Below are 13,752 nucleotides of genomic sequence, written 5' to 3'. Positions count from 1 at the left end.
TTCACTTCCTATGATAGTTTTTATTATACCCAACTTGGATGTCTACCATTCTAGGACCAATTTTATAACCATAGAAAATACCATGCTGTTCTAAGAGACTCTCAAAATAATATAAGTGAAGCATGAGATACTAGCAATTTCTACAAAATTAAGGCACCGCCGTGCTCTAAAAAATGTAAGTGAAGCACTAGAGCAAAAACTATCTAGCTCAAAAGATATAAGTGAAGCACATAGAGTATTCTAATAAATTTCAATCAAGTGGGCTTCTCCCAATGGTGTGTACAGCAAGGATGATTGTGGTAAACTAAAAAGCAAATACTAATATCATACACGACGCTCCAAGCAAAACACATATCATGTGGCGAATAAAAATATAGCTCCAAGTAAAGTTACCAATGAACGAAGACGAAAGAGGGGATGCCTTCCGGGGGCATCCCCAAGCTTAGGATTTTGGCTATTATTGAATATCTTGGGGTGCCATGGGCATCCCCAAGCTTAGGCTTTTGTCACTCCTTATTCCATAGTCCATCAAATCTTTACCGAAAACTTGAAAACTTCACAACACAAAACTCAACAGGAAATCTCATAAGCTCCGTTAGTGAAAGAAAACAAAACCACCACTAAGGTACTGTAATGAAGTCATTCTTTATTTATATTGGTGTGAAAACTACTGTATTCCAACTTCTCTATGGTTTATAAACTATTTTACTAGCCATAGATGCATCAAAATAAGCAAACAACACAAGAAAAACAGAATCTATCAAAAACAGAACAGTCTATAGCAATCTGTAACTAACGTAAACTTCTGGAACTCTAAAACTCCTACCAAAATAGGAAGTCCTGGGAAATTTGTATATTGATCAGCAACAAAAAGAATCAACGCAAAAGCACGTTTGTGTGATTTAACAAAACTAATTTCATGCGCGCAAAGTTTCTGTTTTTCAGCAGAATCAAATTAACTATCACCATAGGTTATCTTATAGGTTCTACTTGGCACAAACACAAATTAAAACATAAAAACACATCTAAACAGAAGGTAGATGCAAAATTTATTACTAAACAGAAACAAAAACAAAAAACACAAATAAAATTGGGTTGCCTCCCAACTAGCGCTATCGTTTAACGCCCCTAGCTAGGCATAAAAGCGAAGATAGATCTAAGTAGTGCCATAATAATAAGATAGATCTTGAAAACTCATCTCATATTCTCTACGTTCAACAGCAAGTTTTCTTTGAGGCAAGCAAAAGTAATCAAAAGGGCTAAATTTAGCGGGACGGAAGTCCCCAAGATCAATCACAGGAGGAACAGGTTCTTCCTTTGGCCCTTCATAATGCACAACTAATTCATCACTATAAGCATTCTTTTGGCAAAATTTCGTGAGCCTATACTCAAGAGAGTATCCTAGCTCATTTATTTATATATAAAAAGTGTTTGATGGGTTCACCAGAAAAAAGATAATTAGCCTAGAAAACTCCACAATAATTAGAGATATCTGGCCTTTAATTCGATGGGACCAATTCCATTCAATAAACTAGAACCGTTTGATCCTCATAAACCACGTGGACCCGTATGCACCAAAATCACCCAAATAATCTCTCAATTCTGTTCAAGCATCTCATGATTAAAAAAAGTCACAGCCGTCCCACAATAAAAAGAATAGGTTTTTTTATAGTCTAATAAAATGAATAGGTGGACCCTTGATTGTCTACAAAAAAGAATAGGTGGACACATACCCTGCGCACCAAAATCTTCAAACAATCTCTCGCTCCATGCCTTCCCTAATCTACATTAGTAATCTTCCATGATTCATCCAAGCCCTTTCCGATCCAACAAATCATGCCCCGTTTCTCCCCAAAAAACGATCTTCTGTTGGCCACATGAAGAACAATTGGAGCTCTCGACGGGATGCGAGTATCTATCAGGTGGATCCTTCCACCGTAACTTTAGAGTAGCTCCGGTTGCAGAGACGCTGATCGAGAGCCATGAAGAAAGCTGCGGGTCTCCGTATGAAAGATGCACCGGATCCCCTAATTTGGATGTTGAATCTGAGTCCTCGCCGTCAGATTCAGGATTCCCCACTTCCAGCAGCCGACAGAGATGTTAAATCGAGCAGCCCCATCTCCAACAAATCCGGAACAGAGCCATGTTCATGGCAGAGAAGGTACGCATCCTAGGGACAACAATTTTTTCTTATTGATTCCATATCTGATGGATTGAAAAGGACAATTTATTTACTCTGAACCTAGGATTTGTCGTTAGAAATATGATATCTGTAAAGAACTAATCAAGTGTTCGATAGCACCAGTCTCCAATACTAAGCGAGAGTTTTGCCTAGCGGTGACAACATATACAGAACAAATGGCTTTTAGCACAAAATTGTTAGCGACTACACCAGTGTCAAATGCATTGTACCTGGTCTAATGCATGAGCAGAAAAACAGGAAAAGGGACAATGAAGTTTGGCAATAATGTCAAACGATGTTGTATGTTCACCTACCCAACAGTGAAAAAACTACATAAGATTTCTACATCAATGTGTGGATTTGTGTATGTCGAATTTCAGAGTGTTCGTTCATATATTAGGATTGCAGAAGCGAATCTACATGATATCTCTGAAATAGACAATATGTGAATCAATTGTGTGCCAAAGTTCAGAAGCTATATTCAAAAATTTGATCTACAGCAATGCCCAATCCCGTATATGAAAAATAAGACTGTTAATTTATCCGAGTGTCATACTTCTGATTGTACATTCATATCTTATGTTTGCACAACAAGTCTGCATGATATCTTTGAAAAGAAATAAGATGAGAATTTAGCATGCTCTTCTACTATAATTTGGGGTTTGGAACGGCTTTCATAGGTATGAACTCTATTAAGAAGTAAAGGGCACTGCAGTATAGTATCCACTTGGAGTTTATAGATCAGATAATGGTTCACAAAATATTTTGCTTGAGTACCTCAATAATTCTGTCTAAAAATAAGAACCTGATTAATCAGGTACAGATGGCTTCGGCCGGCTGCTACTAAAAGATACTCAATATTTGTGACTTCACGTGATGATTGGAACTTAAGATCCTCTTTATCATTAAAGATTTCAGCACAAAGTTGATCTCCTTTACTTCTACATCAAAAACGAATATATATAAGGTGAAAAGTAATAAAAATAATGAATCTTCATAAACTTGACCATTAATCTGTAATCAGTAGTTGACCCACCATTTGGCACGAGCAGGGCCGGCCGGCCCCAGGTCTCAAGTGGCAGAGCAAGATAATCCCCTCTCCAAAGACCAGTGGGCGCACCGACACTGATCTTTGTAGTGGGTCTGCCATTGTCTCTAATAATATTATTAATATCATCCTCTTTAACTTTATATTTGTATTCTCTATTGTGCAGGAATAAACAATCAAAATAAAAGGTGGGCCACACAGCAAGGAATTTGAGAAACCAGCCAACGTGGTTAAAAAAACAAATAAGCAATGTAACAAGCAGTGGCGGAGCTACCAAAAAAATATTGGGTGGGCCGGATAGTATAAAGAGTAGTAACAGAGTAAAAAATCTATATTGTTGTGGGCTAGACTTCATGTAAAACTTTATTGCTTCAGCCAAGGGCGGGACATGGCCCTTTCAGCCTTGCTGAAGCTCCGCCGGTGGTAACAAGGTGATCTATTATTAATCGTGAATCTTCTTTTGGTATCACAAGAATGTTACTACTGAAAAGGCAGTACTTCCAATTAGCCACACGAGGTTCCTAATTGATTTTAGCTTCCACCAGAAAACAATATTTTAAATTGTTATCTTATTGAAGCAAATCCAGATAATGAGCCAAAAATGGCAAGATTGGAAAGGAGAATGAAACCGTAAGACAAGAAAAATAGAGTCTTTGATCATACATGGGGATGTCCTACACTACATAACTACACCAAAAGAACAACCTTTAATCTACGTGAAGTAATAAAATCTTCACAAAGTTTTACCCTTATGTGTATTATCATCCATGTGATTCTAAACTTTACCAGTAATGATGCACAACTGATAGTATAGTATACATGAAGCAAACATTATGTACCTTGCTTATGCTTTGCACATCAACTATGCTATCTATGTGCCCAAATCTTTCTAAACATAAAATATTCCTTCATTAACTCCACGATTTGATGTAGTATAATTATATCTCACAAATTTTACCATGAACAAGAGGTTATAAACTCCGGTCGCACACGCATTTCCATATCTTCAAGCGGGGCTAATTTAAATTGCTCTATTAAATCACAGAAACATGTTACATTTGGTTCTGCCTGTACCTATGAAGTATGCTTTCAAAAAATCATTATAAAACACATGCACTCTGTCTAAACCAATATTGAGGAAAGAATGTTCCATTGCCACAAGGAACAATGTCCTATACAAATGTTCAAATGTACATTGACTGCGACCACGGGTAATAAATTGCTTATGAAGGAAATTCCATCTCTTAGTTCTACTAATTGGTATTTATGTTTACGAAGGGCAATTAACAAAACGGATAAAGCTAAAGAGACAAGACTACATAGGAAAATAAAAATAGAAAGCACAAGGATTGCAGAACAATCGACAAAAAAGGGCACTAATCGGTCAGACTGGTGAGACTATGAGGTAAGCAACAAGAAAATAGAATCAACATCTAAAGTTTGGACATTCGTGAACCCCATATTTCTGTTATGTACATGTATCTCTACTATTAAAGGAGGATCGAACGTCGTGATGGTTCGACCTCCCACGTTCTTCCTACGGTCTCTTCCCTGCTTAAAGAAAAAAGGCGACAGAAAAAAGAACAGCCACGAGCCCACGACCGCACGTCCCCACGATCCAATCACCCCGACCCCGTCGCCCCAATGGCCGTCTCTCCCGAGAGGCAAGAGAAATCGATCCAATCACCCCGACCCCGTCGCCGCCCAACGTCCATGGCCGTCTCTCCCGAGTGGCCAAGAGAAATCGACCCGCTTCCGCGGTTCTGCCCTACAGTCTTCGCGTCGTCCCGCGCCCAAGGGCGCTCTCCTCTACCCAATCCTCCTCCCTGTCGATTGTCTGTCGCCCCATCCATGGGCCTTTCGCCGTGCCCGTGATGCGCCGCGTCCGGGACCGGCACAGAGCCTGCACAGGGTGGTATGAGCGCAGCCAATGCCTCCTCTCCACCCGTCGCCGGTGAGGACTCTTAAGGATGGCTACTGATGACGGTTTGCCCCTCCCCTTGTCGTTCCTCTCTTGACCTCCTCTCTTTTTTCACCGCCGCTCCTCAATCTGTGATGACAAGGTCTCTTTTCATCCTACAGGCGAGGAGACCCATCAGAAGTGGTGCATGCGTGCGGCATGCCATTAGAGAAGAAAGGCTCATGTATGAAGAACGTTGGCACCAGCCTATGTGCCACCATCCGCATAGAAGACGAGGTAGTGTTACCAGATGCGTACACAGTTCATGTGAAGTAACCCCTCATTGCTTCGATGCTGATTCAGTGGATTACCAGTTCACCACCACCGCCATTGAAGGTGTGCAGAAATAGCGTTTTTTTTTCTTTCTATTCTCCTCATTAGAGTTATTGTCCCTTCCTCTCGAGTCATGCAGATTCCAGACATGGCGGTTGTTTTGTTTGTTCAGATGCAGGTTCTCTTCTAGGCTTGGTGGTGAAGAAGCCAGCAACGTTGGTGCGCTGCAGCCTGCAGGTCATAGATGTGAAGAAGCAAGCACGAGGCCATGCGGTCTAGCAGCAGGACACAGTATTTCTCAATCCTAAATCCCGCTCTCCTTTCTTTATTTTTTTGTTGCTTCATCTAGGTTGGGGATTGGGAGCAATTAGAAAATGTAGATCAGTGTAGGAATTACACTTGCTTGATCGCTTTGTGTAGATTTGTTAATGTACCAACTAGAACGAGTAAATTATGTGATGTATCTCATCTGGAGGGAGCACATATTTGGAGGCCACACGAGAACAGACAACATCTCTCCCTCTCACACATTAACAATATTTATAGAGATGATAGAAAGACGTCATGCAGACATTTGACCAACAGGCTGAGCAGAACAGTAACAAATGCAAGCATCAGTTGATTCAGTTCTAAGCAACGGAAAAACTACATAAAAAGGGGGACTGCCATCTACATCCTTCCTGAAACTGAAATCAACAAAAACCAGTGCACACATGTCTTAGGGGAGCATGGTCTTGTCAAACCTCAGGATGGAAGAAAAATTACTTCTGTTCCAAGATGATAGCTCGGCCGGTGTAAAAAGATTTGGATCAAATCACTCCATTTTAAAATGTAATCTACCTAAAATCAAACAGATACGAGCCCTGATTCTGAACTATGGGAGGGTAAATTAACACTTACACATAGATATTGATTGATTTAGGACATAACCCCATCTCTCCCATACCCTCTTTCTCTCACTTGTTTTTCCTCTCTTAACCACAGCATGAAGGAGGCTAGGACTGAGTGCAGGCCTGTGACTAGGATCAATAGCAGGAGACAACGTCACATCGTGGATGTAATTAATACAAATTTGACCAAAGGATTTATTGTTGTTTGGCAGACGGGGACTTGTTCATCTTTGTTGTAGCACGGTGCCTTGTTCCAGATATTGTATATGTCTTTTTATGTATCCTTTGTTTGTTCTGAATTTGGCTGCTTTCATGCAGATCAAGTTGTCATGGAGGACAAAAAGAGGGGTGCATTGCAATCTATATTTTTCACTACTAAATGTGTGACACAATCTGTTGAGAAACACATTTAGGTATGCGTAGTATACTTCAGGTAACTAACCACTGCATTTGTTTCGTCAATTATTTCCTTTTTATTCAGTGAATTAAATGTACTTTGGTTAAAAAGTGTGAGTTGAATGTCTAAGTATGCAAAGTTCTCCCATTGGGTTGCCACTACAACGAAATAAACATGTAAATGACTGTTAAACATACTCTATTTTCATTATTGAAAGCCAATGTTTCTGCCGGTCACAGAGCTATATATTAATGAGTTATTATGTTGATGCACACTGCATTCAGTTTACTGAGCTTGTTTTTTTTTTCTGACCGGATTCAGTTTTAATGTAATTGGATGGTGAAGAAAACTAGCAAGTTGCATAGGAGTAATTCATAGGTGCACCCGCGTGGAATAATAATTTTCCAAATGTCAAACAGTTTTAGAAACACTATACATATAAATATCCGAATCATCTGTGCCCTTGTAAAATTTCGTGGAAAAATGATTTGGGAGGATGAGGTTAGGAGGTAGTATGCTTGGGCAAGAGGAAGAGGTTGCTTTAGTATTGACCACGAAGTGCTCTGGTAGTGTCGTAGCGGCCAGCCGGCCACTCGCTCTCCAAATCCTGCAGCTGCGCATGGGCCCGATGGGCTCCACGATCACCACAGCTGCCTCATGGGCTTACCGCTGGCAGTACCGAACCCTCACCAGATTGACCCCACAATCGACCATCGCCCTCATCTCATTATTGCGGTCGTCCTCCCTCTCCCATATTTGGCAATTTTATTCTCTATCATATCCAAACTTAACAGTTAGTTATGCTACAATAGGTGTCTTATTTATGCAATTACATCTCTTTTTATGCGAGCATGATTATTTTCCTTCTGCATAAATATGGCAGTTCATTTTCCTTTTTCCTTATACAAATGTATATACCAATATCATGATTTGTGATGCAATAGGCTACAATTTTCTAATGTTAATCTGTGGGTTATAAACTTACAATATATTAGTATTTCAGTATATGCTCATTTCATCTGGAGGTACAATCTCAACTTCTTGAAGCAACATACAGTACCGGAGGGTGTAACTTTTGGACATTTACGTCAAAACCTTGGAGATGATGGATGCTCGGTGACTAGCTCTGCATGCCTTCTATGGGGTTCAAAATTACTTTATGATGTTCATCCTGCTAGGCTGCAGGGTCATAGTGCTTCCAGTATTTTTAATTTTGAATCATATAGTCAATCAATCAGTCATGGATCAGATGGTTTAATAAGTTTTTTTGCATTTCATATGGTAGTGATCGACAGAGGCTCTTTTGGTCCAATCAGTGAGAGATCAAATAGCTTGAGCTTGCCATACACAAAGCAATGTAACTAGAATAGTCTTTATTTTTCAATCAGTTTCCCAGTAATATTTCTTCTAGAATTCAATTTTTTACTTTGTGATTCATTGGCTTTTTGTTAGATGATACACGCTTCCAACTACAGTGCAGACGCTCCAAAAATCAGGCTACATGCCAGCTGCAAACAAATATAATAAAGTTGTTTGGGTGGATCTGTTGTGGTGCTGCTTAGGTGGATCTAATCAAGACAACTATTGATCGTCTTCCATTTCAACAGCAGCAATGTGGGGTGTCACATGTGGAGTAGGAGGTGTAAGAGAAGATGGAGAAGGTGATTATTCTCGCATTACATTGAGTGTTGAGTGTGGGGTATATGGAAATATTTGAATTGAAGACGATCCGGTACCTGAGATAAATGATCGAGGAGACGCATGACTTGAATAAAAATATTTGTGAGAATATGAAATGAGGAAATTACTATTTCTGACCGAGTCTTAATCTGAAGAGGACATTTCTATGATGCTTGCATTCACGAATTGAAGAAACTCCTGTCTATGATGCTTGCTTTCACGAATTGAAGAAACTCCTGTCGAATACCTTTGTTGGTTGCAATTATCGTTCAAATATCATCATTTGAACATGTTCTATTCTCAGAAAAAACATACTCCCTCCATCCATATATACAGGGCCTAATGTGTTTTTCGAGTCTGCTTTGACTATTGATAAGGTTAATAGTATATGAGATGTATAATATGAAAATTATATCATTGAAAACTCGTTTCAAATACAAATTTGATGGTATGCTTTGTGTAATTTGCTGTCATATATTACCATATATTATTGCTTTAACATGTGGTCAATGTTAGCCTCGACAAACACATTAGGCCCTATGCATAGGAATAGAGGGAGTATTTTATTCCGTCTAAAAATATATTTTTATCTCGTGGCAACGCACGGGCATCCAACTAGTGTGACTAAAAGTAAGAAAAATTGTGCTACATCAATATCAAGCAGAAAGAAATAAACACGAGATACATAAGTTCTATTGATTTTTTTGAAGTATTAACAATACGAGACAATGCTAACATTAAATTGATGCTAAATCGGAAAATTGGACAGGATATCGGAAAGGACTAATAGGAAAACCAAGCTCCAAGTGTGACCGATGTGGCGCAATTTTCTGGTACGAAGAAAGAACTTCAGGTAGAGTGAAAAGCATGCCATCTTTCGGACTATGATGCCAACAGGGAAAGGTTGATTTGCCACCATTCAGAGAGCTACCGACTTACCTTGCAGAATCGCTAAGGAAAGACAATAGAAACAGGTCAAAAAAATATACACAAAATATCAGATTGTACAACTCCATGTTCGCTTTCACGACAATTGGAGGGAAAATAGAAAAAAAAAACAATAGCAGTGGGTCCTATGTTTTAGAATGAATGGGCAAAATTACCACAGAATAGGCACTCTACTACCTGAAGGTAAAGACAGACCACGCTGGGCACAGTTGTACATCTGTGACACTGAAAATGAGGTAAGAAACAGGATTAAGGCGTCGAAGTTTGAAGATAAAATGGAGTCAATAGATGCTCACATCGTCGAGGAACTTAAAATATGCTGGATAGAGATAATATACTTGCAAAAATATTCAGAATGGCAAGGGACAGATTCGAAGAAGGTGACTATCACAACATGAGATTAAAACTAATCTAATTTATGTTTTATAAAATCTAATAGTTTTTTGTTACAAGTCATAGTGCAGATAAAAAAGTTAGGCTTGATAAGAAGAAGTTCTCCATTTTCTCCATCTTATTAGGTGTATGCAAAATATGATGCAGGTGCTGTTTTGGTAGTGGAACCTTTCTACGTGTATGTTTACTGCTTTCTCTATATTATCTTCCATAAAAGTATTGTAACACAATATCAAGTGCATACCTTTTGCTCCCAAGCTTCGAATAGCCAAATAATTCAGAATTAAACAAATAAAAATCCTCCTTTAAGTTTGAGACTGTCCTGATTTTTTCCTTGCATGTTAAATGTTCATCCTAACACCTGATTATGATATTTCTTTTATATTTGCATGGTCCCCATAAAAGACTAACATGCTTTTTTCAGTTGTAAAGACTAACATGTTGAACTAAAATATGTTGATAGTACATAAAAAATGAAAAAAGTCACTTAACTTAATCTTATGAAGCACATCTACATGCATTTTTTTCTAGGACTTTAAAATATGTTTTCATTCATTTCTATTTAATCAAGCTCAAATGTTATATTGGTTCAATCGCACAAACATAAGAAACGGTTACGAAAAAAATAAATATATGACAGAGTCAGGAAAAGGGAAAAGTGGACCAGCAGATCGAACTTAGAAATGTTGCCGATGTGAGGATTTGTCTGGCTGGCGCTCCAGGGGCAGAAAATGTCTCCAGCATCCTCATACTAAAGAGTAAAGACTACATCACCTGCACGGACGCCGACAACAAAAACACCGTGCAGATCGATGATCTAGCTTCCTCCCTTGCGGTAGCTCCACCTTGGGCCATGCTAGCCCCTCATCGTCGTTTACCAGCCTAAGAGACCGAGGAGGCGTATGAGGAGACAAACCAGCCACTGGCCGCACCAGCGAATCGAGCTGCAAGGGGTGGCTGCAGCCTGCAGGTGAGGACAATCAAGCTCAAGGCACCGAATCAAGGGAGCGAGTTGATGGGAGCAATCCGGCGGCAGTAATTTTGTAGTGAGCGAAGAGAATAAGGAAGAGAAAAAGGGGATCGGGCAAGAGCAACATGCTACTGTGTGAAGTGTGAACGGGTAAGAGGATTTTTTAGGCTGCTCAGGAAAGAAGATGTGTGGTCGCTATGTCCATATGCATGAGGCTATTTAGCTAAATACCATAATATCCCAGCAGAAAAAAATATAGGAGTACTAACTTTTCCAGAAAAAAAACTACAAAAAAAATTATACTCATAAGTCGAGAAGACTACCTAATAGGGAAAGCAAATGAATTAGCATGATGGGACCCATGAAACCAATGACGGTTTGTACATGTAACAGTAGCGTGCACAATTCTTTTTTTCTAATGAAAATACTATGGACGATGTATCTTTTCTAGGAAGTGGACAAGCTGAGAGCAAATTATGCCGACGTGTCTTCTTTTCAAGGAAAATATAAGTTTTATTCTACTGAAATAGGATTACGGCTGCTAAGAAAAATTCTAAAGCAAAATTTTCACGGATATGTACAATATACGAATACACTCTAACATTTTATATACCAAATTAAAATAAAATCAATTACAGTACAAAAATCACTATATATAAAAAATACCTAACAATCTTGCATAGTATTAGCAAACTACCCATTCCTACACGAAACAATGAGAACTATTAAATTTGTGTTTACAAAAAATTAAAACAATACGACATGATAAAAATGCCAAAAAATTATACAAATATGATTTGAACAACAGAACTGATCACAAAAAAGAATTAGTACATCATGCATAATTTACATGTAAATGATGAAGGGATAACACATGTATTTATATATCAGTAAAAAAGCAAACATAATAAACATAAAACTATGTTCACATAAGTTTTATATTTAAAATTGGAATCACATTAAATTCCTTTTTTTACACAAATGAATTAATTTGTTCACATCAATCAACTTTATAAATTTCTAGCCCACGCATCGAGCGGGCCACTTTGCTAGTTATTTAGAAGAGCAAAATCATTATTAAGTTTGGAAAGCCTATCAACTAGGACATTGGTAGGAACCTTTTTTCTAAGGTTTTCATTGAAAGCAACATAGTCCGAAGATTGAAAACGCCTAATTTTCTCTTGATCGAAGAGGATCGTCTCTATGGGAGGATGACCGGCGTCCACCCTATAGTGCGCAAAGATTTCCTTGGCCTCTCTTATTATAAATCTAAACTCATGAGCCAAAAAGATAGTAACAGCGCGCCTAACAGAAGAATGCTCAATATTAGAAAATTCTAGGAAAATTCTTTGTATGCAAGGATGCATATGCATAAATTGTTTTTCAAGTTCATCTACAAGCATAGCGATAGCATCCGCAAGACTACTAGTTCTGTGAAGAATAGAACCACCCATGGAAGGTAAAGCACTGGCACAAGTAAAGAAATCTTGAATAACACCTTTTCCAATAATGTTGGGGAACGTTGCAGAAAATTAAATTTTTTTCTACGGTTTCACCAAGATCCATCTATGAGTTCATCTAAGCAACGAGTCAAGGGAGAGAGTTTGCATCTACATACCACTTGTAGATCACGAGCGGAAGCTTGCCAAGGAGATGGTGATGATGGAGTCGTACTCGAACGTGATTCCGATCACCGATGTCCTAGTGCTGAACGGACAACACCTCCGCGTTCAACACACGTACGGGACGGGAGACGTCTCCTCCGTCTTGATCCAGCAAGGAGGAAGGAGAGGTTGAGGAAGGCAGCTCCAACGGCAGCACGACGGCGTGGTGCAGTTGACGCGGCAGTATTCCGACAGGGCTTCGCCAAGCACGTACGGAGGAGGAGATGTGTTGGGGAGGGGAGGGGCTGCGCCTTGAGTTATGGTGTATTGCAACCCTTCCCTCACCCCTCTATATATAGGGGAAAGGGCAAGGGGGGCCGGCCCACTAGGGAAAACCCTAGGGGGGGGCGGCCAAGGGGTGGGGGGCTTGCCCCCCAAGCAAGGGGGTGCGCCCCCTTTAGGGTTTCCCCCCACCCCTAGGCGCATGGGCCCAAGGAGGGGGGCGCGCCAAGCCCACTAGGGGCTGGCTGCTATCCCCACGCAGCCCAAGTGGCCCCCCGGGAGGGGTGGCCCCTCCCGGTGGACCCCCGGAACCCTTTCGGTGGTCCCGGTACAATACCGGTATAACCCCGAAACTTTCCGGTGCCCGTTTAACAACTTCCCATATATAAAACTTTACCCCCGGACCATTCCGGAACTCCTTGTGACGTCCGGGATCTCATCCGGGACTCCGAACAACATTCGGTAGTCACATACTAGTCTTCCTAATAACCCTAGCGTCACCGAACCTTAAGTGTGTAGACCCTACGGGCTCGGGAGACATGCAGACATGACCGAGACCACTCTCGAGCAATAACCAACAGCGGGGTCTGGATACCCATGTTGGCTCCCACACGCTCCTCGATGATTTCATCGGTTGAACCACGATGTCGAGGATTCGATCAAACCGTGTATACAATTCCCTTTGTCAATCGGTACGTTACTTGCCCGAGACTCGATCGTCGGTATCCCAATACCTTGTTCAGTCTCGTTACCGGCAAGTCACTTTACTCGTACCGTAATGCATGATCCCATGGCCAACACCTTGGTCACCTTGAGCTCATTATGATGATGCATTACCGAGTGGGCCCAGAGATACCTCTCCGTCATACGGAGTGACAAATCCCAGTCTCGATCCGCATAAAACAATAGATACTTTCGGAGATACCTGTAGTGCACCTTTATAGTCACCCAGTTACGTTGTGACATTTGATGCACCCAAAGCACCCCTACGGTATCCAGGAGTTACACGCTCTCATGGTCAAAGGAAGAGATACTTGACATTGGCAAAGCTCTAGCAAACGAACTACACGATCTTTGTGCTATGCTTAGGATTGGGTCTTGTCCATCACATCATTCTCCTAATGA

The 13,752-nt window shown here is 40.3% G+C and overlaps 3 long non-coding RNA genes across 12 annotated transcripts; 2 read left to right on the top strand and 1 right to left on the bottom strand.

The window, feature by feature from the left end:
• The first annotated feature begins 1,697 nt into the window (after positions 1–1,697).
• LOC123136878 (uncharacterized) lies at positions 1,698–3,676 on the top strand. The gene is made up of 2 exons (XR_006467431.1): positions 1,698–2,161; positions 3,397–3,676. It is a non-coding gene; the product is annotated as an uncharacterized lncRNA (long non-coding RNA).
• A 1,130-nt stretch (positions 3,677–4,806) lies between these two features.
• On the top strand, positions 4,807–8,571 carry LOC123136877 (uncharacterized). Of its 10 annotated transcripts, none has more exons than XR_006467429.1 (6): positions 4,815–5,216; positions 5,313–5,526; positions 5,610–5,754; positions 6,448–6,520; positions 6,672–6,786; positions 7,754–8,571. It is a non-coding gene; the product is annotated as an uncharacterized lncRNA (long non-coding RNA). The 10 variants fall into 10 exon arrangements; XR_006467423.1 differs by having other exon boundaries at positions 4,822–5,216; positions 5,636–5,754; positions 7,746–8,571; XR_006467424.1 differs by having other exon boundaries at positions 4,826–5,216; positions 5,636–5,754.
• Positions 8,572–9,101: 530 nt separating this feature from the next.
• Positions 9,102–10,976, bottom strand: LOC123136880 (uncharacterized). The gene is made up of 2 exons (XR_006467432.1): positions 9,556–10,976; positions 9,102–9,381 (listed from the first exon to the last, which is right to left on the bottom strand). It is a non-coding gene; the product is annotated as an uncharacterized lncRNA (long non-coding RNA).
• Between the last annotated feature and the right edge of the window lie 2,776 nt (positions 10,977–13,752).

This window comes from Triticum aestivum, chromosome 6B, assembly GCF_018294505.1.
Source record: "Triticum aestivum cultivar Chinese Spring chromosome 6B, IWGSC CS RefSeq v2.1, whole genome shotgun sequence".
Taxonomy (NCBI): Eukaryota; Viridiplantae; Streptophyta; class Magnoliopsida; order Poales; family Poaceae; genus Triticum; species Triticum aestivum.
This window is presented reverse-complemented; position numbering and strand designations above follow the sequence as displayed.